The sequence below is a fragment of the Berghia stephanieae genome, chromosome 6 (assembly GCF_034508935.2).
Source record: "Berghia stephanieae isolate SIO BIC M18660-M18661 chromosome 6, UCSD_Bste_1.3, whole genome shotgun sequence".
NCBI lineage: Eukaryota > Metazoa > Mollusca > Gastropoda > Nudibranchia > Aeolidiidae > Berghia > Berghia stephanieae.
This window is the reverse complement of record NC_088365.1, coordinates 37,711,374-37,736,858: the sequence shown is the minus strand read 5'-3', so window position 1 is coordinate 37,736,858 and position 25,485 is coordinate 37,711,374. Positions and strand designations below refer to the sequence as shown.

The 25,485-nt window shown below is 37.0% G+C and overlaps 1 protein-coding gene across 4 annotated transcripts in view; it reads left to right on the top strand.

Moving 5' to 3' along the window:
* Positions 1 to 1,144: 1,144 nt before the first annotated feature.
* The window catches only part of LOC144974988 (uncharacterized), a 151,179-nt gene continuing 126,838 nt past the window's right edge, over positions 1,145 to 25,485 (top strand). Inside the window, exon 1 of one of the 4 annotated variants that reach the window (XM_078918602.1) lies at positions 1,145 to 1,228. The gene's annotated coding sequence lies outside the window, so the exon portion shown is untranslated. Of the gene's footprint in view, positions 1,229 to 10,305; positions 10,405 to 21,705; positions 21,894 to 25,485 lie in introns of those variants that run through there. The other 3 variants (XM_078918604.1, XM_078918603.1, XM_078918600.1) reach the window with 3 other exon arrangements.

Genomic DNA, 25,485 nt, shown 5'->3' with positions numbered 1-25,485 from the left:
CACATAAACAACAGAAACAATTTAAAAACAAGACTATGACACGCAACCACACACACAAGAGGCTATACTATTTATCCTTTTCTCTATATAGAATAGGACAAGACAAACAATAGCTTGACTCTCGCTACACTTCGCATTGATGTTTGTCGTCTCACGAGTTCAACTGTCGGTCGACCTGTCAATATTCCTTTTTGCCTCGGACGTAATCATTAATAGAATGTTGTGTGGTTTTGACCGTGAAGAAAACCTTAAGAAGTCACATTTATATCATTTTAGAGAGATCGTTTTGAATAATTTTGAGTTAAACGAGCGAGCAGCAACTTGTTTTCATGAACGGCCGATCGGCGCTTGTTTACTACGCGATTCCCAGCCAACAGCAAAATGGCGGATATTTTTCTCATCGAGGCCGCTGGTTGGTTAGCCAATAAAAGCACCGTACGGTTTCCATTGGGTAAATTCCTTGAGCCAGCCACAGACATAAGAGAGGGAGGGGACTGTGAAGTTTCCTGTGGCAACCGAGATGCTCGTGTTTTTTTTTTTTTGTTTTTTTTTTCAAACGAATCACTGCTCGATGACGTCACTGACCCGAAACCGACTCGATTTTAGAGGACTCGATCGAAAACCCGCTCGATTTGATCGTTTCAAACTCGACCCAGCACTAGTACGATTATGTTCCTGGTGGCGTTGTTCCTGGTGCGATTGTTCCGGTCGAAGAGAGTTTCGTATCAGTCATGTCCTAAGTTGTTGTACGGCGCATAGATGACACGGGTACGGCGTGCGTACTCGTGTTTGTGGTACCAACCACAGACAGACGAGAGGTTGAGTACTCGTGTTTGTGGTACCAACCACAGACAGACGAGAGGTTGCGTACTCGTGTTTGTGGTACCAACCACAAACAGACGAAAGGTTCAGACTGGAGGGAGGAACGTAGGCTGATTTGCGCTCTCTCTCTCTCTCTCTCTCTCTCTCTCTCTCTCTCTCTCTCTCTCTCTCTCTCTCTCTCTCTCTCTCTCTCTCTCTCTCTCTCTCTCTCTCTCTCTCTCTCTCTCTCTACACACACACACCGTAACAGTAACATGACCAGGAACTTGTTCCTGGTTGAGCTATGTTCCTGGTGTTACTGTTCTCGATAACCAAAACCCGTGCGGCACTAGTGGATGTAGGTACACACCAGGTAGATGATGTAATCTTGCAGAGTACCGGTGGGTGATTTGAGTCCACACACCAGGTAGATGATGTAATCTTAACGTAGTCTTGTAGTGTATGTAGTAGGGTCGAATACGGTCAACAATATTTTCGTTATTTGAACGCAGGTTGTTGAATATCATACGATAATGAATCCAAGGAAATCGCTTTATCTTTATAATGATACTAAGACAGGCTTTATTATATTCAATGTTTATATTTTGTCGTATTATATGAAGTTGTAGATATGGGTGCATGATACTAAGACAGGCTTTATTATAATATTCAATGTTTATATTTTGTCGTTTTATATGAAGTTGTAGAGATATGGGTGCTGCACATTTGTTGACATTATGTTGACATAAGTTTAAATTTGAATACGCTCACCACTGCATATGAAGGAAGTAGTATTGTTCACAATGGGACATCATTTTGTAAAAACAATCGTATCTTGAACGTTTAAGTAATTATTGACGACGTACATCGTTGGGTATTGTTGTAGAAGTAAATTCAACTGGGTGGGGATCCTGACCTCCCATAGCGGGCAGAGAGGTACATACTGTGTCTTCTATCCCCTTATATCTGTTTTCCAACATGCTTTCTGTCTTTGTCTCGGAATGAGATTACTTGGTTTTGTCCTGGACTGGTCGGAATCCTAGCCGGGAGGGAAAAAGTCAAATGCATAGTTATTATTTTGGGAGATGATATTTTTTTCCTTGTAAATCATCTTTGTTATGTATTATTATTTTTATTTTGAATGTATAATGTAAGCATTTGAGTGTGTTCCTCTGTTGGATTTTGTGCTTGTGTCTGGATGAGACTTGTAGGTGATTTCAAACTAAGTACATTGGTGGTATGCTCTTGGAATCTACATCTGATCCCTATTTGTTCTCAGTAATCTCAGTTCCCCTTTGTCTTACTTTTTCTTGGGTGCTTTATTTGTAATTATAGAACTTTTTACTATCCCATTTTCTTCCTTTTTACAGGCGCTGATATAACCTAAATGTGTTGCAAGCGCCGCCGTAAAACCCTTAAAAACAAACAAACAAGTAAATTCATGTAATCCAATTGTTCAATAAAGAATGTAAATATAAAAGGTTCATGGAAGAAATCTGTGTTGATACAGACATTATTTTATAAATTCTGTCAAGTTTGTATAAGCTGATAGGTACGTTGTAATTGAGGTTGCTGTGTAGTTTGTAGTCTGTAGATTGTGTTGATTCTGGACGCATCAATGGCGTAGTGTTGGTCGAGAGTGTTACTTCATTTCAAGGTATTCGTGGATAGACCAAAGGGATTAGGACATTTCCCGAGTTCTGTTGTGGTTGAGTTTGATTTTTTTTCTGTCGTTGTAGCCGTTATGAGCGTTTCCGTTATGACTGATGGTTGCAAGTGTCTTCTCTCGTGATGTGTGTATCATGTTTTAGTGGAAACACTACTTCTGCCTTTGATTAACTCGAATTATTCGCCTTAGAAACCCTAATTTAATGAAATATGATTTGTTTATGTTATCATTATTATTGGTGTAATCATAGTACTTCCTACCATTTCAACGTATTGCAAATTTTCGAGATTTTGCCAAAAAAAATTATTTTTTTAATCTAATATTTTTAAGATTTTTGTGGGGACCAGTGATAATAATCTTCCTTGAATTTTTTCATAAATGTTCCGTTGTTTTTGTCATGTCAAACATTTTCTGCTCAGTGGTAGTTCATGAAGAAAAAATCTTTTTTTGACACCTCTGCTCAGTTGCATGAATTTTGGTGACACTCCTTTATTTATGACGTTGGTTTAGACACATTGGCGCCAAATGTCAAAAGTAGCACAAGACACATGGTGGCCATGGATGAGAAGATGATCGAAAGGGAAGGGGATGGAGCAAATGGGTGTAAATATTTATGTACCTTTTAGCCGTAGCCTGATAGTACATTTGGCGATTTTATACGTTTTATAAGCCTGTCTTTTTTTTTTCTTCCTTTTTGATTTTTTTGTTTTGTTTTTGTTTGATTGTTCTGAATTCGTTAATAGTATTCAATACAACTATTGTCTAATATAATAAACCAATTAAAAAAAAAAATTCATCAATTCTCTCCCCCCCCCCTCTCTCTCTCTCTCTCTCTCTCTCTCTCTCTCTCTCTCTCTCTCTCTCTCTCTCTCTTTCTCTCTCATATCCATATTTCTCTTTCAGCCACCCTTCTATTTTCATATTATGTTTATAGATATCATTTGGTAATAGAGTTGATAAGTTAGGCTGATCGATTTAAGAAATGATTGTTTAAAGGGTAATTTAAATTTGATTTGTGGATGGAATATGTTTTGCAATTAATTAAAGATTCTTATTTATAAGTTGCATCATCACAAAGTTGCAATAATACAGACACTAACCTGGTTTGTTATGTAAAAACAAATACCTCTGGTCTTTTGGCCAAAAGTTTATCATAATCACTTGATATAGTGGGCGACATTATAGGCCTCTAAAATGTTTAATTGGAAATGACAATTCATTAAATTATATTTGCAAAAGGTCAGGATGTGTCTAATGGTCAGAAGTGCTTTAGGACTAATAATATATTAAATAACTATGAATAGCTATGTTATATTTGCATTAGATTTGGGTTTGACTGACGGCCGGTAGATTTTCCTCCTTTTTGACAAATTGTCATTATCATCACTCGGGGGACCTTGCTTGTGTCAGGATGAAAGTTAGATAATCTCAAAATAAGTTAGCGTGTTCTTCCTTATTCTTGGGTACTTTAATTGTAATTCTAGAACTTTTTACTAGATCCCATTTTCTTCCTTTTTACTGGCGCTGATATGACCTTACATTTGTTGCAAGTGCCGTGAAACCCTTAAAAACAAATACCTTTCTCTGTCATGAACGATCTATGGGTTTTTAGGAAAATTAATCGCAACTTTTTGCAAATTTTGCTGTTTTTAGCTTGCAAAATTTGAGATTTTTGTGTGTGCAAAAACCGCCATGTCAGATAGATGAATCAACCCTCTAATGTGGTACCTAAGGTGGAGATGAAATTGTAAAATTTAAGAAAACTTAAGTAATGATCTTTTTTACATAGGTTATCAGCTTCTGCACTCCCAGAATCGCCCTATTAATTAGAACTAAATTATATAGAGGCCTGAAACACCTATCATTTCCCCGTTACATATTACATGGAATTATTTAACGGCGATGATTATTGGCTCATAGGCTATAGCTGTCTAAAGATATAACCTTCACAAGACAATACGTAGTGAATAAACAAATTCCAGTCCCACTTATAATCAGAATTATTCTGTTTTAAATAGTTTCAAATAGTACGTGTTTACATTTTATAATGTTTTATAATTTTTGATGATTGGGAACATAACCAAGACAATGAATAACATTGACAAGCCGAATGAAAAGATATAACTTTATTAATAAATGATAAAGTAATGAGTGATGATCGTGATGAGTATTGATGGCTTGAGAAGAGTGAGTGAGAGCGAGGTAGTGTTGTGTTATTTGATCGCTTTTACCCGATCGACGTTCGAGCGCCAAGCCACGATTCAGCGTCCGATCTCAATGCCGGAAGAGCGAGTTGGTAAATCGAGCGAGCGGGTTGTGACTAGCAGAGACGAGCTTGAGACGATCTTGACACTTGAGACGAGCTTGACACTTGAGACGAGCTTGACACTTGAGACGAGCTTGGGACGATCAGGATCCGAGCGAGCGGAGGGGTAACGAGTGTTTCGAATCATTTCAAACGATCACAGTTTCCCATCCGATACCTACCAATCGCCAACGTTTGCACACGGTAGTCTGTGGTTCTTCACAGCCCTCACTCCTTGTCAGATGTTAGTGTGTCTGGGTGGCAAGGAAATTCGTATAGGTTTATCACGCGTGTGTGACAAGACTTCATTAAACCTACACTAAAGTTTAACTATCACACACACACACACACACACACACACACACACACACACACACACTAAGGCTATTTCTATGACACACACGCATCCATCTATCAATGAACACTCCTACAGTAGTGCGGCTATGTGGTCTTGTCATGACGTAACTATAGTACTCTTGGCGGCCATGGGTCTAGTGCATTATAATGGTCTAGTGGTATGACACTCGCTTTCAGATCGGAAAGTCCTGGGTTCGAGTTGGACTGCCATTCTTTGCTGGTGATTAGGAACTTTAGCAGCCGGACAACGTTGCGCACAAAACAGGTCTCCCGTTTTTGTCGTTCAAATTGTAGATAATACACATTCAGTTAAAAACAAACATGTACAAATAAAATTGTTATTTAGTTAAATTCTTTGTATATGGCTAAATTATTCCGAAAACCAAATTTCAAATAGTTCTTGTTTTGTTCACACAAGCGCATTGATTTTGGAGAATAATCTTGACCGTGGTCTAAAAATAGACCGACAGTAATTTTTGATAAATTTTACCATTTGTTTAATAAAAAATCAATATTTAGATATTATTTGACGCGTGATCGAATATTTATGAATATGTGTTTCTTTTGCCACCTAACAGACTGGTTATTTTTTTCTATAATTTGCATTGGAAGGTGAGCTGTCAAAGCCAGGAACATGTGTTTTGCCACGTGCTTCTAAATGGTCACGTGATATTGTTTATTTTATTGCACCTAATTTTACTGTTCTTATAGGGTGTTGCACAAGTATCGTAGTTGCGTGGATGAATGTATCGTCTGTTGCGCCGGTATGCATTAGCAGTGTTGTCACCTTCGATGATTTGTTGTTTTTGCTTTTGATGATGCCTTTCTGAGCAACATTGCTGTTTAGCGGTTTGACAGGCTGTCCAGGATAGAGTTCTGATAGTGGTTTTGCCGTTCGATCATAATGTTTTTTTAGTGCGCCACGTCGGCGGTTTCTGTTGTTTATAATGTTCGGGTCAGTTTGTTGAGTTTGAAACATTGTGGGTATGAATGATCTCGTTGGTCTACCGAAAACAAGTTGGGCTGGACTGGGCATATTGTCTCTTGGTGTATTCCGAATTTCCAACATAGCTTCGTATGGGTCGGTCTTTGAGTGGAAACATTTTTTCATCATGCGTTTAATTGTTTTTACCGCTGATTCTGCTTTTCCATTTGATTGATGATGACCAGAAGAAGACATTCTGTGATCGATGTTCCATTCTTTGCAAAATGTTTTGAATTCTTCTGACTGAAATTGTGCTGCGGAGTCAGAAATTAAAGTTTGAGATATACCGTATCTAGCAAATTGTTTCTTGAGCGTCATGATTGAGTTGGACGAGGTAATATTGGTGAGTTTTTCAACTTCAATAAAGTTTGAGAAGTAGTCAACATACACAATGTAGTTTCTCTGTTCAAATTCAAAGAAATCAATTCCTACTTTTTGCCATGCCTGTGTCCCTTCGTCGTGGAGAGTCAGTGGTTCTTTCGTGTTCAATTGTTTGTATTTCTGACAGGCATCGCAAGAGTTAACAAGTAGTTTGAGATCTGCTTCGGCCAATAAACGGTTGATATAGCCCGTCGTATCATGGGATCACATCCAAAATGAGAGCTGTGTAGATGCATATTTATCTCTGATTGCAAAGATTTTGGAATAATGACTCTTTCTCCTTTCATCAGTCCATCAGAAATATCAATGAAATCTTTGATTTGGTGATAGGATTTCAGTTCTGGAAGTAATTCATTTATTTTTGGCCATCCGCTTTGAACATATTTTATCAACGTTTGGAGAGAATTGTCTTTTTGAGTTTCTGATCTTATTTTATCCAGAGTTACGTCGCGGATTTCAATAGCATTAATACAGTGTTCTTCTATTTCTGCACTGTCCTTCAAGAATGCACGACTGAGAGTATCTGCTAATTTTAGCTGTGATCCAGGAACAAATTCGAATTTGATGTTGTATTTGTTAATTCTCATCATCAAGTTTTGTAATCGTTTTGGGGCTTCGCCCAGAGGTTTTGAGAGGATATTTTCGAGAGGTTTGTGATCGTTTTGTATGATTATGATTATTGGTCGGCCGTAGGTGTATTGGTGAAAACGTTCCAGGTCGAATACTATGGCGAGTGTTTCCTTTTCGATTTGAGCCCATTTCTTTTGCGAATTAGTGAGAGCACGTGAAGCAATTCTGTTTGGTTGACCGCGCTGAATGAGAGCAGCACCTAAACCGTCACCACTACTGTCAACTTGTAGGTAGAGTTGTTCCTTTTGATCGAAGTATGCGAGATAAGCAGCAGTTGCGATCTTTGTCTTTTATTTCGTTGAAAGCGTTTTGACAAACATCGAACCAGTTGAAAGGGGCGTCTTTGTGGGTGAGTGAACGAAGTGGTTCTGCACTTGAAGACAAGTTAGGGATGTACCGTGCAAGGTACTGTACAAGTCCACAAAAACGTCGAATACCTTGTACATCGTTAGGAGCTGGCATTTAAGTAATAGTAATCGCCTTTACTTTTTGAGGATCTGGCCTAACGCCGTTTCCATTAATGATATGTCCTAAGAATTGTATTTCTGATTGCTGGATGCAAGCTTTTTCATCATTCAAACTGATTCGCTTCTCTTTGCATCTAAGTTTCAATGCTTTTACGTTGTTGTCGTGTTCTGTGACAGATAATCCAAATATGAGAATGTCGTCAGCAACGTTCTTGCAGCCTAATAGGCCTTCGATAGCCTCGTTTAGCCGTTGTTGAAATATTTCGCTGCTTACAGAGAGACCAAAAGGTAGTCTACGCCAACGATATCTGCCAAATGGTGAGTTCTGAGGATTCCTCAAGTTTTACATGATGAAACGCTTCTTTGACGTCAAATTTGCTGAAAATTTTGGCGTTGTTGAGATTCGGAAGTATGTCATCGAGTGTCGGCATTTTGTAATGTTCCCGCTTGAGGGCTTTGTTTAGCTGTTGAGGGTCTAAACTAGTGCGGGGCGGTCCAAGGCAAGCTTAAGGACCACGGTCCTACGGTTCATGGGAAATGTGAACCGCAAGGACCGGTTCGAACCGGTTCTTTTTCGACATTGGCCCATCACAAGGCGTCATTGTGACCGTCAAACGATAGGAACCGGTCCTGCAGTAGATGGCTGTCGAACCGCTAAGTGTAAGTGAGAGCGGAGAAGGCGTGTTGCCTCAAAATATGAAAATAATGCTATAACACTATCCATTAAGCATGTGTGTGTGTGTGTGTGTGTGTGTGTGTGTGTGTGTGTGTGTGTGTGCGAAGCTTGATGGAGCGGGTCGGGTCAATGTTAGGGAGTGAAAGGAAAATGGATTGTTAATATTTTGTGTCTGTGACATGCTGGACCAACAGTATGGAAAGTGGGAAGAGTTTGATTTTTTAATTTTGTTAATTTTTTTTTTTTGGTTGGGGGGGGGGGGGGGGGGGTTGTTGTCTCCATTCCTTTTTTCTCTTTTCGTGCGGCTATGTGGTCTTGTGGTATGACACTCGCTTTCGGATCGGAAGGTCGTGGGTTCGAGCCTCGCTCGGCGCCTAGTTTAGTCCTTGAAAGACTCTTTACTCACATCCTATCACCGTACTCAGGTGTAAAATGAGTACCTGGTCGTCAACATTGTTGTCTCTGTCGGATAAAATTGTAACATCGCCTAACAGGCGTCATGTCTCGTTCTACATGTTACGTGTTGCTATTAGTCAGGGACCCGTTGTAAAGCGCTTTGAGAACATTTAGTGGATATTGCGCTATATAAAAGCTCACATTTTTGTTTCTTTTTTAATAAAAAAAAATTCTGTCTTTGGATAGGACGCTGTCTATCCCAAAGTACTTTTCGCCAGATCTAACAAACCCAGCTACCCATTCACTGCTGAATAGACAGAGATCAGAAGGAAAAAAAGCTCGACTGCACCCGGGATCAATCTCTGACCCCTTGCGTGTAAAGAGAGTGCTCTATAAACTGAGCTATCGGGCCCCCCAAATAATCTAATGGTGGTTTTTAAAAATACAGAAGTTATAATTGTTATTTTTGAAGAAATCTATAGTATGCGAAACTTGTTTGTTTGTTGCTTTAGGTCTCTTCCAACACAATTGAGGTTATATGAGAGACCGCTGAAACAAAAAAACAAGCAATCCAACAAAAATAGTACAAATGTCAATCAAAATCATAACCTAAAGATATCATAAGCTAAATTATAAATAACCAAGAACAAACAGGCAGAGGATTTACAGGAAAAAAAATATCCCCTGTCAAAAATACAATCACAAACCAAAGAAGCAGGATAGGCTAGTAAAGAGAAGAAAACGACATCACTATCGGATCGTACACCATGCGAACATCATAGGTATATGATTCAAGGGTGATGCTCCCATCCAACCACCCGCTATGCGAAACTTGTATCATTTGATTAGTTAAAACACCAACGAAATAAAAATATTATTGTATCATCAAATGACAACAATGCGATAGAAAGGAGTGATGACAACAGATAGCCAAAATAAAAAATCGGACCAGCTAGGTTCGAAACACACACACAAACACACATCTTATAGTAGTCACATTCATTTCAAAGAATAACCCATTAGAGAAGAGGGGTGATGTCGTCAAAATAGATCATTGTCATTGCGATCATTAGTGTGTAGTAAATTAGAAAATTTACCCGAGTAATGGAATCGTCAAAGGCGTCTCGTGGCCCCTCTTACCCCACCACACACACAAGAGGGCGTATATGCAAGAGGGGGTTGGTGCGATTAATTAAGTGGGATGGGTGGTTAGGCGAACGACCTAGGCAAAAGGACCGAGAAAAGGCAGTGAAAAAACTAGAATCGCTGGGACCGTGCAAATAGAAAGATAAGAAGTGAGGATAATAACGTTCGGTTCAACGGTTCGTCAGCCAAGGAACCGTGGGATCGGTTCTTGGGACCGGTCCTCAGCAGGCACTAGTCTAAACATATTCTTATTTTGCCGTTTTTCTTTTCAACCACAGCCATTTGGTTGACCCATGCAGTGGGTTTAGTGATAGGCTCAATTGTGCCCCGTTCTGTCAATCTGTCCAGTTCGTTTTTGACTGTTGCTTTCAATGCGAGTGGTACATTTCGGCATGGAAGTGTTCTTGGTTTAATGTTTTCGTCGATATGAAGTACAGCAGTACCGAGGTCACCGATGTCCACTTGATCATTTGTGCTGTCATTTACATTAGCAATGAAATTTTCATGTTCGATTTTGATGAGGTTCAATTCTTTGAGAGTAGTCAATCCTAACAGATTGTTGAATCCATCTTCGACAACAGAGTAAGTGATGTATGTCATTTTTCCAGTTTTTGGATTTTTAGTTTTGATTTCTGCCTCACCGATGGGAGATAGTTTCTCTTTGTTCCACATGATCAATGTTTTACGTGTTTGTTTGATCTGTTGTGAAAACACGATGGTGTTTACGTCCGCATCAGTATCAAGTTGGAATTTAACTTTTTTGAAGTTTACGATCATGCAATGCTAGCTGATATTGCTGTCGTACCCAGCTTCATAACATAATTGTTATCATCTTCGTCTGAGTATGAGGTGTTATGTTCGTTCTGAATCGTATGAATGCGAGAGCATTTTGATGAAAAATGATTCATTCTGTTGCAGCTCTTGCATGTTTTATTCCAAGCTGGACATTTTTCTTTGATTCGCTCGTGACTTTTGCCACAGAATTTGCAACAGTGTATCCATTGTGTAGAGGATTGTTGTTTTTGGTGAGAGTGAGAGTAAGAAGATCGATGCCGTTGCTGAGGAAATTGAGGTTTTGAATGAGAAGATTGAGGTTTTCTAATAGAATATCGAGATGATGAGTAATGGTTGCTTTGATGTACCTTCTGATTTCCACGAGTTATTGGCAATAACTTATTGCTCTGAGAGTGAGAAGATGCCATGCGGGGGGATGAACTTGATAGAATAACAATTAATTGTTTTCGTTGTTAACTCACAGGACGAGTGAAGTTCTTTACGCCGCTGCCACCATGATGATTGGGAACATAACCAAGACAATGAATAACATTGACGAGCCGAATGAAAAGATATAACTTTATTAATAAATGATAAAGTGATGATCGTGATGAGTATCGATGGCTTGAGAAGAGAGTGAGTGACGAGTGAGAGCGAGGTTTAGAAACGGAAGTTGTTAGTTATGTAATTGTATATATGACTCAGGTGTGAATGTATTCCTATCTTATAAGCAATGACGGGTATTGTAAAGGGCTTTAATACAAAAAGACTCCAAACAGCGATCGGTACCTACTGTACGAAATGTATGTAAGGTCTTACGTATTCTTATAGAACCAATCAACAATTTTACTTCTCATGATTTATCATTGTGCAAAGGATAAAACAAACAAAACAAAACCACAATATTTGTTTATTGTGGTTTTTATCTTTGCAGTAGCTGAGGTCCTTAGCCGAACTGGCCGTCTCTCTTGTTCAGGTTGTACGTTTGATGAACAGATGGGAGGTTGACCAGCTCTTCCTATGGCCAAACCAGGAAGGGATAGAAATGTGGTTTGATAAAATATAATAAGACCATCAGATTTCTCCATGTTATTCTTTGACCTGTCTTCCAGACTGGAATGCCCCCAGACAGTGATATATATATATATATATATATAGTAGAAGTTGTAGTAATAGTAGTAGTAGTCGTAGTAGTAGTAGTAATAGTAGTAGTAATAGTAGTAGTAGTAGTAGTAGTAGTAGTAGTAGTAGTAGTAGTAGTAGTAGTAGTAGTAGTAGTAGTAGTAGTAGTATAGTAGTAGTAGTAGTAGTAGTAGTAGTAGTAGTAGTAGTAGTAATAGTAATAGTAGTAGTAGTAGTAGTAGTAGTAGTAGTAGTAGTAGTAGTAGTAGTAGTAGTATAGTAGTAGTAGTAGTAGTAGTAGTAGTAGTAGTAGTAGTAGTAGTAGTAGTAGTAGTAGTAGTAGTAGTAGTAGCAGTAGTAGTAGAAGAAGTATTATAGATTGATAGTTGGATGGATTGATGACCAAGTTGATCGACCATGAAGTTCACACTTTCATCACACCCTCGCAATATTTTGTTTATTTATTTTTATGTAATTTTCGCTAACAACGCGTCTGTCTGTTAGTATTATTATTATTATTATTATTATTATTATTATTATTATTATTATTATTATTATTATTATTATTATTATTATTATTATTATTATTATTATTATTATTATTATTATTATTATTATTATTATTATTATTATTCCTATTATTATTATTATTATTCTGCGTTCATCTCGATCACAAATATGCTGATATACTTCGAAGTAGCAATCCATGAGCTTAAATGAGTTGTAAAGAAAATATAAAGGTCAATACTTGATTATATCTTTAAGGCTCAAATGACCATACATATCACAAATTCATAAAATATGACAATTATTATGATTATCAATGAATATTTTCATCATCATCATCATCATCATCATCATCATCATCATCATCATCATCATTATTATTATTATTATTATTGTTATTATTATTATTATTATTATTATTATTATTATTATTATTATTATTATTATTATTATTATTATTATCAATATTATTATTATTATTATTATTATTATTATTATTATTATTATTATTATTATTATTATTATTTATCAAGGTACCCACTCTCCCCTGTCGAATGCATTGGATAGTTGTAGAAGTAGTAGTAGTAGTTTTACAGTTTCCATCAATGCCTATCGACAGTTATTCATTCATACTGACAACGGTTGGGGTTAATTTGTTAAAATGCGTTATAAAAAGAAAGGAATTCCCACTTTTAATCAATCCTCCTCATAACACCATTGTGTCATAAAACAGTTACGTGTGAAATGAACAAGCAAGTCCGACCAGTAGGTTCAAAGAGACGAGTCCCACTCATTAATATGCGTCGAATCGATTAATGGCGGTGTAAAATCAAAGAATTGTAAGAACCGCTGTCGGTCCAGGGATGGTAAATTTAATTGGACACATGTCATAAATAATCGGCGTGGGAGGGGCTTAGACAGATAGATAGATAGATAGATTGGAATCTTGTTGAGGGAATGTTTTAAAGGAAAATGTATTACTTTATATTTTTATGCACTATGTGTTAAAACCTATGTCGGTCAAAGGCTTCTATTAGCCTGACTACATTATCTATGAAACATTTTTAAAATGCCGACAATAAATAAATATTTGAATTTGAATTTGAATAGATCCAAGTAAACAAGTCCCTCTCTCTTTTGTCTATTTGTCGATGTATGTTTGACTTCTATTGCTACCATCGTTATTAATACAAACCAAAAAAAAATAATTCTTTTTAAAAGATTGAGCTTTATATAGCGCAATATCCACTAATGTGCTCAAAGCGCTTTACAATGGGTCCCTGGTAAACAGCAACATTTAACACGTAGGACATTTTTATTTTAATTTTAAAAAATATTAATATAAACCCGATCAATGGAGCCAAGCCTAAAATGTACAAATAAAAGTGTAGTTTAATATGTCTAATTTTGTTTATCATCATAAACCTGACCTTTTTTCTATTTTCCGTCCACAAATCAAGGTTAAACGAGCTCAATCAAAGTCATTAAAATAGAGATTAAATCGCACAGCGTCGCTGGTTGTAAAAAAAAATAAAATGGCGGCGCTCGACCTCTCCCTAGCCACTTTTGATGACGTTTTCCCCCTGTCGTCCTATAGAACAGTAAAGGAAGGTGCCCCAAACGTAAACAAGGTCTAGAAGCACGTGGCAGACCACATGTTCCTGTCTTGACAGCTCACGTTCCAATGTAAATTATAGAAAAAAATAACCTTTAAAATTTGGCTGTTATGTGGCAAAAGAAACACATATTCATAAATACTCGATCACGCGTCAAATAATATCTAAATATTGATTTTTTATTAAACAAATCGTAAAATTTATCAAAAATTACTGTCGGTCTATTTTTAGACCACGATCAATCTCATTCTCCAAAATCAATGCGCTTGTGTGAACAAAACAAGAACTATTTGAAATCTGGTTTTCGGAATAATTTAGCCATATACAAAGAATTTAAATAAATAACTATTTTATTTGTACGTATTTGTTTTTAACTGACTGAGTATTATCTACAATTTGAACGACAAAAACGGGAGACCTGTTTTGTGCGCAACGTTGTCCGGCTGCTAAAGTTCCTAATCACCAGAAAAGAATGGCAGTCCAACTCATGCAAAGGTAAGATGCCAATTTCAGTGTTTGAGTTTGTAATTTGTATCGATTGGTTTTGAGAGAAGGAAACGATTTAGTTCAATGTTAATCCATAATAGCGTTCGGGTATTTAACTTTGGATGTCTCACCGGCATAATTTTAGAATGCTTTGTTTATTTGTTTTCATTTCACTTCGCAATTTGACTGCTGTCAGTCATTACAAATTACAGTTACAGTTACAGTACAGCTTCACTCGCCGATTCTCACTTACAGAGTTTACGTTTCCTTCACTCATGTCTGCTTCATGCTCATTCAGTGAGTGATTCGAATACTACTCTGTGAGAGAACACACTTTTCGTAATTTATGACATTTTATGGGTAACGTTTACAGTCTAGAACGTGTGTCAGTGTCAGCGTCAGTCATAACTTGACCGAAAAACAAAACAGAAAGGAACAAAAAAAAGAGCAGACACCCCCTCCTCAGTAGTTGAAATCTCAACAAAAGTTGTTTTTTTAAATCCTCATCTTTCGTGGCGCGTAGCTTTCACCGCTTGTCATATTTTATTGACTCTCGCTCTTTCCTGACCTGATAATAATAATAGATTTCGAAACAGTCTTCATTCTCTCATTATCTATTCATGACTGGAACTGGAAAAGGAACAAGACAAAGGGTCTCTGCCACCGATTTTCAATATCTTGTGTTGTTTGAGGGATTTAAGTTGGTAGCCGTTTTTGCCACATAAGACTTGTTGTTATTGTTTTTGCTGAGAGTCGATGGGATAAGGAATGGCAGAGAGGGAGGAAGGGGTGAAAAAATGAGAATGTCTGGGAAAGAAAATGTCCCACTCAACCCCTTCTCGCATCTTTGATATTTGGCAGGTGTCAAACTACATGTATGACGTTTTGGATCTTCCAAGCCGTTTCGCCTTATTTGGTCGGTAGCTCTGTGAAAGAAAACATACAATTGTAAAATGCAGGGAGTGCGGTCTGATATTTTCGTCGTCGCTATGATTATTCCCAGACAGGGTCTGCCAATAACGAAAATTGGTTATTCCCAGACCGATAGAGGAAAAAAAAAAACAATATTTTTTTATTTAAAAAAAAAATAAAAACAATTTTAAGAAATTCATGCTCAGAAACGGAACAAGGCCAAACAAAAAAGGATAAAAGAATAGACTCGCTCCAAAAAAAAAAAGATTTTTAAAAAAAAAGGGGGGGGGGGGGGGGGGGGGGAGAGCGATTGAATGAATCTGTGCAGCTAAAATGAGCAACGAGTTTCCCTTGGCTCAAGAGGAATGAAAATGAAAAAAACTGTGTTTAAGTTTTTGTATGAGTGTTGTGGGGGGTCGTGGGGTTTTGTTACAGTTTTATACTTATAGATAGAATGCGGTTGGCCAAGGAGTTCACAACATTGCCATCCGGAAGTATAACGGACCAACACACAAACTCTGTGTAACCATGAACTTTTATAGTCTGGTTAATACAGTTTAGTGAGAACAACTCACAAACGCGGATGGCAAAAACAATAACAAAGGCCTGAGTGACGTCATCTGCATACTATCTATACACATCCCTGTTAGTTCAATCTATTTTGGGGGTAATGATCAAGTGGGGCCTGGTCCCACAACTCTTTACGGATTTACCTTGGATTGAAATGAAAACTAAACCTCTCTGATTACTTTAGATTACCTAATTTTATTTCATACGTTTTTTTATGAAGAAGAAGCTTTTTAGGATTTTGTAATTCATAGGAAACACCATGATATGTGACATGATGTCTTATCTAAATTTTGCCTGAGGAATGATAAGCCAACAATTTTGAAAAGCTCTCTCTATTGATCGAATTATCAAAAATTTTATTTGTGATCAGATATTTTATTTGACTTTAAAGTGAAATCTAGAGGCATTAAAAAATATTCAATGTTTATTAGACTTTTCTTATGTGATCAAAAAGTTAAATACAGGAAATACTGATCAAATGAGTTCACCAGAAGGTAAATAAAAGCCCATTTTTTAAAAGCTAATCGACATTGGTTATGTAATCTTGCCTTCATGATCATAAATCTCTGATAAAATTAGACCTGACACAACGGTTTTAGTTTTAACAACCTAGTGGTATCTGAGTTCCAGGTCCATTATGTTTTCTAATGTTTTTATTGAATATAAGCAAACCATTAAGAAATAGGTCATGTCTATATATTCAACATTGAATGGTATTTCTTCTTACATTGAAATAAGTGGTTCTTTAGAGTAATAAGGCTCATGGAACTGGAGTTATTCCTGTTTCTGTAACATGAAGCAACAGACCTTAAATAGTGCTTGATAACTTTCTTTAAACAATAAATGGTATTTCATCTTACTTTGAAATAATTGGTCCTTTAGAGTCATAAGGCTCATGGAACTGGAGTTTTTCCTGTAACATGAAGCAACAGACTGTAACAAGTGCTTGATGAACTCTGAATAAGTTGCACATTTACATTTTACTTGTAGAGTTAGATCCAGTTATTCATTCAAACATTGCTATCTTAATTTCAAATTGGCATTTAATTAATAATAATAAATATAAAGTTAAATAAATCCAATGATAATAATTGATAAAATAAGATAATTATAACTTTTATTCATTGGTTGGTCCATATGAATTTTACTTTATGATTTTGTGTGAGATGATATTGCTTTTTATGGGACCATGGGAAAATGGTTTAGGATGCCATGCTTATCTTTTTTTTTCAGATCTAAATAACATTACAACAAGAATGAGTCTCTGCATTCCTTTAATTGTTCTGGAAGCATTGGCCTGCCTATACCATGGGAATTAAACAATTTATATTCAGGAAGAAGTATCATTATTATTATTATTATCATCATCATCATCATTGAGTCATATCCTTCAAGATTATCAAAATGGCTTTCATTTGTTACTGTATCTTATAGAGTTCCTCATATATCATTATGGACCCTTCTATGTTTTTTTAATGGAATTAATGTTTTTATTCTATATTCTTCATAAAACCTCTCAGCTTTATTGACCTACCAAGTATAATCTAGAGACTAGAGAGCGGTGATTGAGAGAACAGGACCATATTTTGCTTTCGAGCGTTTCTTAATTTTAAAAGCAGCTTACTGTAGTTTGTAAAGATTTTAAAAAACTTTTTCTAATGACAGCGTCTAATACACGTTAAAACCAATGCATTTCTATCCCGTTGTAATTTTTGGCAGTGGTATCTCCATTTTAATGGTATTGGCTCCTGTTTCTTTATACAAATGCCCTGTGAGCTTGTTATACACTCGAAAGAAACATTTACATAGGGAAGTCAAGAAGAATATAGCAAAAGAAACCTGCTTCCTTGGTTATGAATAAGAAATTTAAAAAGAAATAGGCAAATATCTCTTTATCTTGTCTACCATTTAACTTTCTAATTATTTTTAAAAGTTTATTATATCCTTTTCTATATTTATAATTTAATTTATCAACAAGATAAGAGTACTGATGAATCTATTTATGTAGCTGATTTGTAATGGTAGTAGAATTTGATAGATGGGACCATGTGATGTTGCATATCAGAACCTTTCTTAATCAAAGCTTTTGCTAAGGCTCTTAAATCACAGATTTAAAAAAATGGAACTACACAGTTTCAGTAATAATTATCAATTTTCTTTATTTTTTTTCTTTCTCTTTCACAGGATGAGAATACAAGCATACCTTTATAATGGAGAAACATCTTATCTATATTTTTAAAAATGATTTTCAGTTTGAATAACATGAATATGAATGAAATGACAATAAAAGTGATATAAATTTATAATCTGCTTTTAATTTATTTCGATTTCACAAGTTGTGTTATGGCCCTCAGATACGGCAGGACGGGTGAGACTGAGAACCAGTCCTCACAATAGCACTAGAGGTCTTGTATGCAAGATGTGATTTCCATTGATGCAGTTTAAAGACTGTCCTGTTTTATTCATTCTGGTGCACGCTGTAGGTTTTTTGGGGTTTTTTTTTTTTGTTTCTTGTTTTAAAGAAAGATTCTTTGGGCTTTTTTCTTCAATCTAAGACTTGATTGAATTCTGACTCAATGCAAATCAACTTTGTTCCAACTCCAACTCCTCAATTTCAAATTACAATGAACTTGTGCGCCCTTCCTTCTCTGTTAACCTACAGGTTATTGGATATGTAAGTTTAATACATTTACGTCTACCACAATGATAGACTAGCAATTTATCTAAATATCTTGCATTCGTCTTTTGTAATAACTTTTCATTCTGGGTTACACATGAAAGTTAGCAATGCCGGGTTACAAAAGTATTTGATATTAAAAAGATCATCATCCTAACATTCTAATCTTAATCTTTGTCATCTTACTTTTTTTTTTATATGTTGCCAGGTGTAAGACTTATTAATTTTGCAAGTCATCATCATCATAGCTTGTCGCACCAACACCAAACTCACTCCACAGCATTGGGGAGCAGACTCTTAGGTCATGGTCAGTGCAGCTGAGCCCATCCTGGCATTCTCTAAGGATGTCTGCTCTGGGCATTCACATGTACACAAGCTAGTCTCAGCCAGCCCCCACTTTTTCATGCCACCAGTTGTTCTCACAAGTTTTGCCCGTGCTGTGTTCAGTGTTACCAATTCATTCCTGGGGAGCTCGGTTCCGTAGGACAGTTCTTCTCTCGGATCTCCAACAGCTTCATTTGCATGATTGTCCCACTCTGTGTGGAAATCCTGTATACAGCTGCATGGTCAGGGTTGATGCTTTCTTCCGTCATGAAGCTCTTTCTCGACTTCAGTCTACTTTTTATTGGGCTGTGGTCATGTTGGGGGTGCCTTGGGTCCATTTTCTGTTTATATTTCTGGGCTTTGGAAGCAGTGGCTCTTCGAATGTGGGGAGGTGCAATGCCAGCCAGCCGATGGAGGACTGGAACTGCAGTCGGTTTCAAGTTACTCTAATGATCCGGCAGGTGTTATTTTGACATGGCAGGATCTTACTCAGACTGGTGAGACCTTTTCGGCTGTTGAATAGCAGAGGGCTAGTATGGTTGTCCTGACTGTTTTCTGATCTGCTCCCCGTGTAAGTTTTTCTTCTCTTTTCTTAGGAAGTTGTTTCTTTTGGCCACCTTTGCTTTTGTTTTCTTTGCGTTCTGAGAAAAGGACATTGTGCGGTTTACGGTAACACCGAGGTACACGGGGAATGTGTTGTTCTCCAATATGTCCCCATTCCAGGAGATGTTCAGTTTCCTGTTTTCTTTAGACTTGGCGGCTCTTTATATGGAAAGCACACTCTTGAGTTTTTCCTGGGTTAGCATTTTGTGAGTTCTTTAAATGTGGGCTCAGAGAGTGGCTCCAGGACATCCGTTAGTCTCTCCTCAATGGTCTTGAAATCAGAGGCCTGGGACGCGAGACACAGATCATCAGCATATAGAAACCCTGGATGTTCTCGAACTGAGGTTGGTCATTGGTATAAACGTTGAAAAGGATAGGTGCAATTACCGATCCTTGAGGGAGTCCGTTCTTTTGTGATCTGCTTTTCTTCCCATCCATTTCACAAAAAAGTGATGGTTTGACATAAGGGATTTTATTATTGCAACTATTTTTGTGTTACGAGTTACCCTTGCAACCTTTAGGAGCAGTTTCCTGTGATTTACTGTGTCATAGGCAGCTGCCAGGTCCACGAACACAGTTCATGTAATTTGTTTGTTCTCGTAGAGATGACTGATCCTACCTCAATGGCGATTGGTCCGGATTGTGATTTTGGTATGGGGTTGCCGACAGTTTTTGACATGGCTGGAAGACACAAATGCAGGGTCTGGGTTGTAACCTGTTCTCCAGCGAGCGCTTGAAAAGGATGATTCATGCGTCATAGAAGAGTGTCAGATTATATTGGTCAGCCCATTCCTCAACAGTATCTACATCTTCGTTGTTCTCATTGTATCCCCATTTGGTGCTGTGGCTGTTAAAGTCACCTATCACAATCATTGGTTTCTCACTAGTGGTGGATGTAACTGGCCACTTGAATGGCGTTGGTGGAGGTTTGTTGACAGATATCACATTGAAGTGTCTGCCTTCAATTCTGAGAATTTCCACCTCACTTACTGTCATGTCCTGGTTGTATGTCACTATTGATTTGTCTTTGACTTTGATGTAGTTAACGCTACCGTGAATGTTGCTTTCATGTTGTATGACTAAATGCATGCCAGGGATGTTTAGTGCCACGGTCTTGTGCGTCTCTTGTAGACAGAGTTGCGTCGCTGGAGGCCGATTGCTACAACACACACAACACCAACATTTTGCAAGTATCTTTAACACTTTTACCATTAAACGATGATATTGACAACAACAATAATAATAACTATTATTATTATTATTATTATTATTATTATTATTATTATTATTATTGTTATTAATAATGATATTAGTAGTAGAGGTCTAGTAGTAGAAATAGTAACAGTTGGACCAAGTACATAAATATGAATATTTATACAGCGCATTTCAACAGATTCAGATAGCCGTGAGCAATGCGCTTCACAATGTTTCATATTTATCCCCCCCCCCCCCCCCCCACTTCAACAAGCCGTATGGAACCATATTTCTTTGTCATACAGCCTGTTAAGCGACCCTTGTGTACTAAACCTGTCACTACCCGTCATTTCTGTAGCCAGATACTCATTCAATCGAGTGGGGTAAGCGGTAAAGTGCCTTAGCCAGGGAAACAACGCGGGGACCACAATTTTTCACGATTAGTCATCCATCCTATTACTGATCACACTTAGCATTGGCATTGCTCGACTTTTGTGACAAGACGAAAACCGTACCGCTGAGCCATACGGTCCGTTAGTTCAGTCTAGTTTTGTGGTATCAGTGGTTATAATACAGTAGTGGTAGTGCAGTTATAGTAGAAGTACGTAGTAGTAGTCTTCTGTTCAAAATGGTCATCTGAGCGAAGAGATAGGAGATAGATTCGAATTTACTCTCTTCATTGCATTGACCGTATGCTTTGACTTTGATCATTTGATACGCTGTAAAAAAAAAAAAAAAAAGTACGGTCCACCTTAACCAAAAACAAGCAACAATCTTAGTTTCCCTGAACATAGATATGGTTTTGTTTACGGGAAGAGGGGGAACCATGATTATGGTTTTCCTACAAAATAAAAGGAGCATTTGGGCTATAAATAATATGATCGTGGCCTCCCTAGCTATCTCAGGCTCGGAGTAAACAGCTGGAATTTATTCACGACCAGCTTCAGTTTGCTGCCTTAGCAACATGTAAACAAAAAGTTGGTTGGATGCGCATGACATTACTAAAGGTCAACTGCAGCATAGTTCGGGTCATTTATAAAAAAAATCTGGGTCACGTTTGACGTCAAATGTTATTGTTTACATATGGGGCACCTTCCTTTACTCTTCTATATAGTCCTGTGTTATCTATGGTGGCCCCACCGTTTTCAACTCATTGCAGTACTGCAAGTTGGAAATTGGAAACAGCCTTGTTGCTAAGGGTTCGTGGGAGGTAACTCTTGAGTTATGAGTCGCTTTGTTTATGTGACAAGTGCAAGACATTACTCAAGAAACCTAGAAAAATGCTGTGACTTAAGGCAAGTTTGAATTATTATGAGAGTGAAAGAAACGACGCAATAATCCTCTCCCCAAATTATAGTAAATGTTTCTTTGCCTCTACTCAGTTCTAGTATGTAGAGTTTATTTAGAACCGACATGTACTTACTTGCAAGTCTGAAGTCAAAATCTAAATCCAATAGACCCTGGGTCTAAGTAAGAAGTTATAGATTAGTCTAGTATAGTTGGGATAGAGGCTCATCGTCTTGATGAAATAGAGTTAAAAGCAATTACTCCATGCAAAGCATTGTCCATCACAACAATGTTAAAAAAGTTAAAGTAAGCCCATAATCATAAATAGACTAGCTACTTTCGGTTACAAAAGACCTGTAAAATATGTGCACATTGTTTAGGAACCCACCAAAATCCGTTCGTGGGGGAAAAAAGGTAATTGATGGGTGTCTATATATCCTCTCTAAAACTTTGTGATAGTGAGTTTTTCGGCATTTGTAATGTAAATGATCAACCTAAAAGATAAATATTATACATGTGGACGCATATTTGGTTGATGCAACAAATTAAAGTACCAAAAGTGTCTTAGAGTTGCTTATGTGAAAAACCTCAAAATTCACATTTTTTTCATGCGTTTTCATTTTTAAATTCACAAATTTCCATTCGAACGGAATAAAATGTGGACAACCTGAGCATTCCAAATATCTGAAAGATACATCAAGGCGAGGATGGAAGGAATTTGTTTGAGATTAAATGTTGGAAAGACAGAAATTTTGTTGGTTAGCAGTAGGAGAATGAGGAAAAAGGCGTGTGAAAGGGAAATGAATAGAAATGAATGCTCTAAATTTCGTTAATCAAGTAAAAAAAATCGTGGAGTGTTGCTTGGTAGTGATCTTACAATGGGATGCCAGGTCAACTCTCTGAATGAAAAAGAAGCTATTATTTGAATTTAAAAAAAAATAGTAACATTCGGAACTTTATATCAAAAGAAACATGCCAAAAACTGATATTTTCATTCGTGTTTTCGAAACTTGACTACTTCAATTCATTTTTGTCCGGTATATCAAATGAAAAATTAAAAGCATTGCAAGTCATTCAGAAAAATGCAGCTAGATTAGTGTTAGGAAAAAAGAAGTCACATAAAGCGACCTCTCTTCTTTTAGAGCTGCACTGGTTGCCCATAGTTTGTAGGACTGACTACAAAGTAACAACACTGGTTTTTAAGTGCTTCCATGGATCTGCTCCAAAATACCTAATGAACTTATTGAATTGAAATCCCCTGTTTGGAACACGGTCATCCTCAGATGTACTCTTGTTACACACTCCCCAGAATAAATTAAATGCAGATGAAAGAGCTTTTTCATCATCTGGCCCCTCCGTTTGGAATAAATTACCTTTTAAGATAAGAAATTCAGAATATATATATATATATGTATATGATATATACAGCAAAATTACTTTAAACCGAAAGAAGCTAAACCGAAAAATACCTTAAACCCCAAAGAATTTAATAAATTGTACTAGTTTCTTCATTTTCTTTGTACTAATTCTTACGATGAAATGAAATACTTCTAAGCAGGACTTTCTTTAAACCGAAACAACTTGAGAGCACCTTCCCTTTTTCTCTCTATATTTTTCTTCAAAAATTCGGGAAGGAGGCCACACGTAATAATGCCCGGCGATATTAAACAGAGCGTACGTATAAGATGAGGGTGATGGGTGGGGTGGGGGGGAGGCAAACACTTCAATCACTGCACTTGGGCTTGGCCAACACCACAGTCGCACAGACTGGAAAAGGAAGACAGCGGGTGACTGGCAGGCGAAAAATGAGGAAAGAGGGGGTGTTGGGGTGTAGAATCATGCAAGCGAGATGTTCTTGCTCGTGTGTTGATGCTTTGGAACTGACTGGATTTTAGACAACTTACCATTGAAATGCCATTTCATTTCCACTTAGTTTAAATGTGTGTGTGATGGGCTAAAGGGGAGGGGGAGGGTCTATGTAATTGGGCCTTTGAACCTAATGGCTTTTCAACAAAAGAGAGATGTGTAGTAGACAGCTTATCATTGACACGCCTTTTCATTTCCATTTCACTTCACCTCTGAGTAGCTGCGCATCATTCATTATCAATTATCGCACAAGAACTTTCGATCTTATTTTAGCTTTTCATTTTACTAAAAGATGTCTAAACTAAAAGAAAGCACTGTGCTTACACATTTGAGTTTAAAATCAAAATACTATGTGAAGTCGATGAAAAAAAAGTTGATCAAGACGGAGATATGTAAAATACACGGCATCCGAATTCAACTCTTTCAACAATTTTGAATTGAAAACAAAAACCCCCAAAAATATTTTTAAAACACACCAAAAATATTTTTAAAAATTAATGGTTATGAAGACGGCATTTATTCAACAACTCCATTTAACGGGAAACCCATGATACGATTAAATGAGCAAATTCCTTAACTTAAATAGTTACTACTGTTGAAAAACATTGCAAAATGGGAACTTGCTTTAAACCAAAATGTCTTTAAACCGAAATGGTTTAGAAGGTCCCCAAAATTTCGGTTTAAAGTAATTCTACTGTATATATATACATACATAAGATAAATGTGATTGAGTCGAATTGGCCGAATTGCATAGAGTGCTTGACAGTTTCTTTGGAGCTAATCATTTATTATCCTTACCTCATTTGGTTATTTCCTCCTACAACGTTGTTTCCTACATCCGTTGGTGTTTTGATGGATTCTTCAGGTAGGGATGCTGAACTAGACATATATATATATATATTGAACCTAAGAAAGAAGGATTGCTATCGGCTTTCCCACTCCGTCAATTTTTCCAAGTACAATAAGGTTTTGGAATTCTCTCCCAGACAAATTGACAAAATCAGACGGTTATGAGAAATTGAGGTGTAAATTAAAAAACGTATCTGTCACAGAATGTCATGTATGTATGTATGAGTTGCATTTACATTAGTACGGCACCTATAAGGTGCTATGCTATATCAGCATAAAAAGGTGTCACGGTCACAGGGAATCCACATATCGGGACCAAGCATGTCTGTTCCTGGCTAGAGTCACAATTTCGTCAATGGGCATAGAATCCAGCCCATGTAGTAGAGTGCCTGCTGGTCTAGCTGTCTAGCCATAACCTAACAACGTCTCACACTACACAAATGTTACATCTATCCATAATGCTGAAGCTGCAACAGAATGAAATGGATTTGATTAAGATATTTACCAACATGGTGTTGGATCTGAAACCAGTAAGTCTTATCAAGGCAAATGAACTTGAAGAAAAAGAAGATTTCATACCATCCTACTAGTGTTTGGTCCTCTAAAGAAACTAACTTTAAACTCTGTGAATAAGACATCTAGAAATCAAATTGTAAATAATCTTTGATATTATGCACTGAACCATAGAAGTCTCACTGAAGCACAAGAGGCTACCATAATTTAAAAAAAAAAACACACACAAAAAACAAAACAATAAAAACAATAAACCCAACAAAGACAGAACAACAACAAACAAAACAAAGAAATACAACACAGAAACACAAAAAAACAAACAAAGCAAACATCTAAAATTGATGCACCCCTAACTTCTTTTTTCTCTTCAAA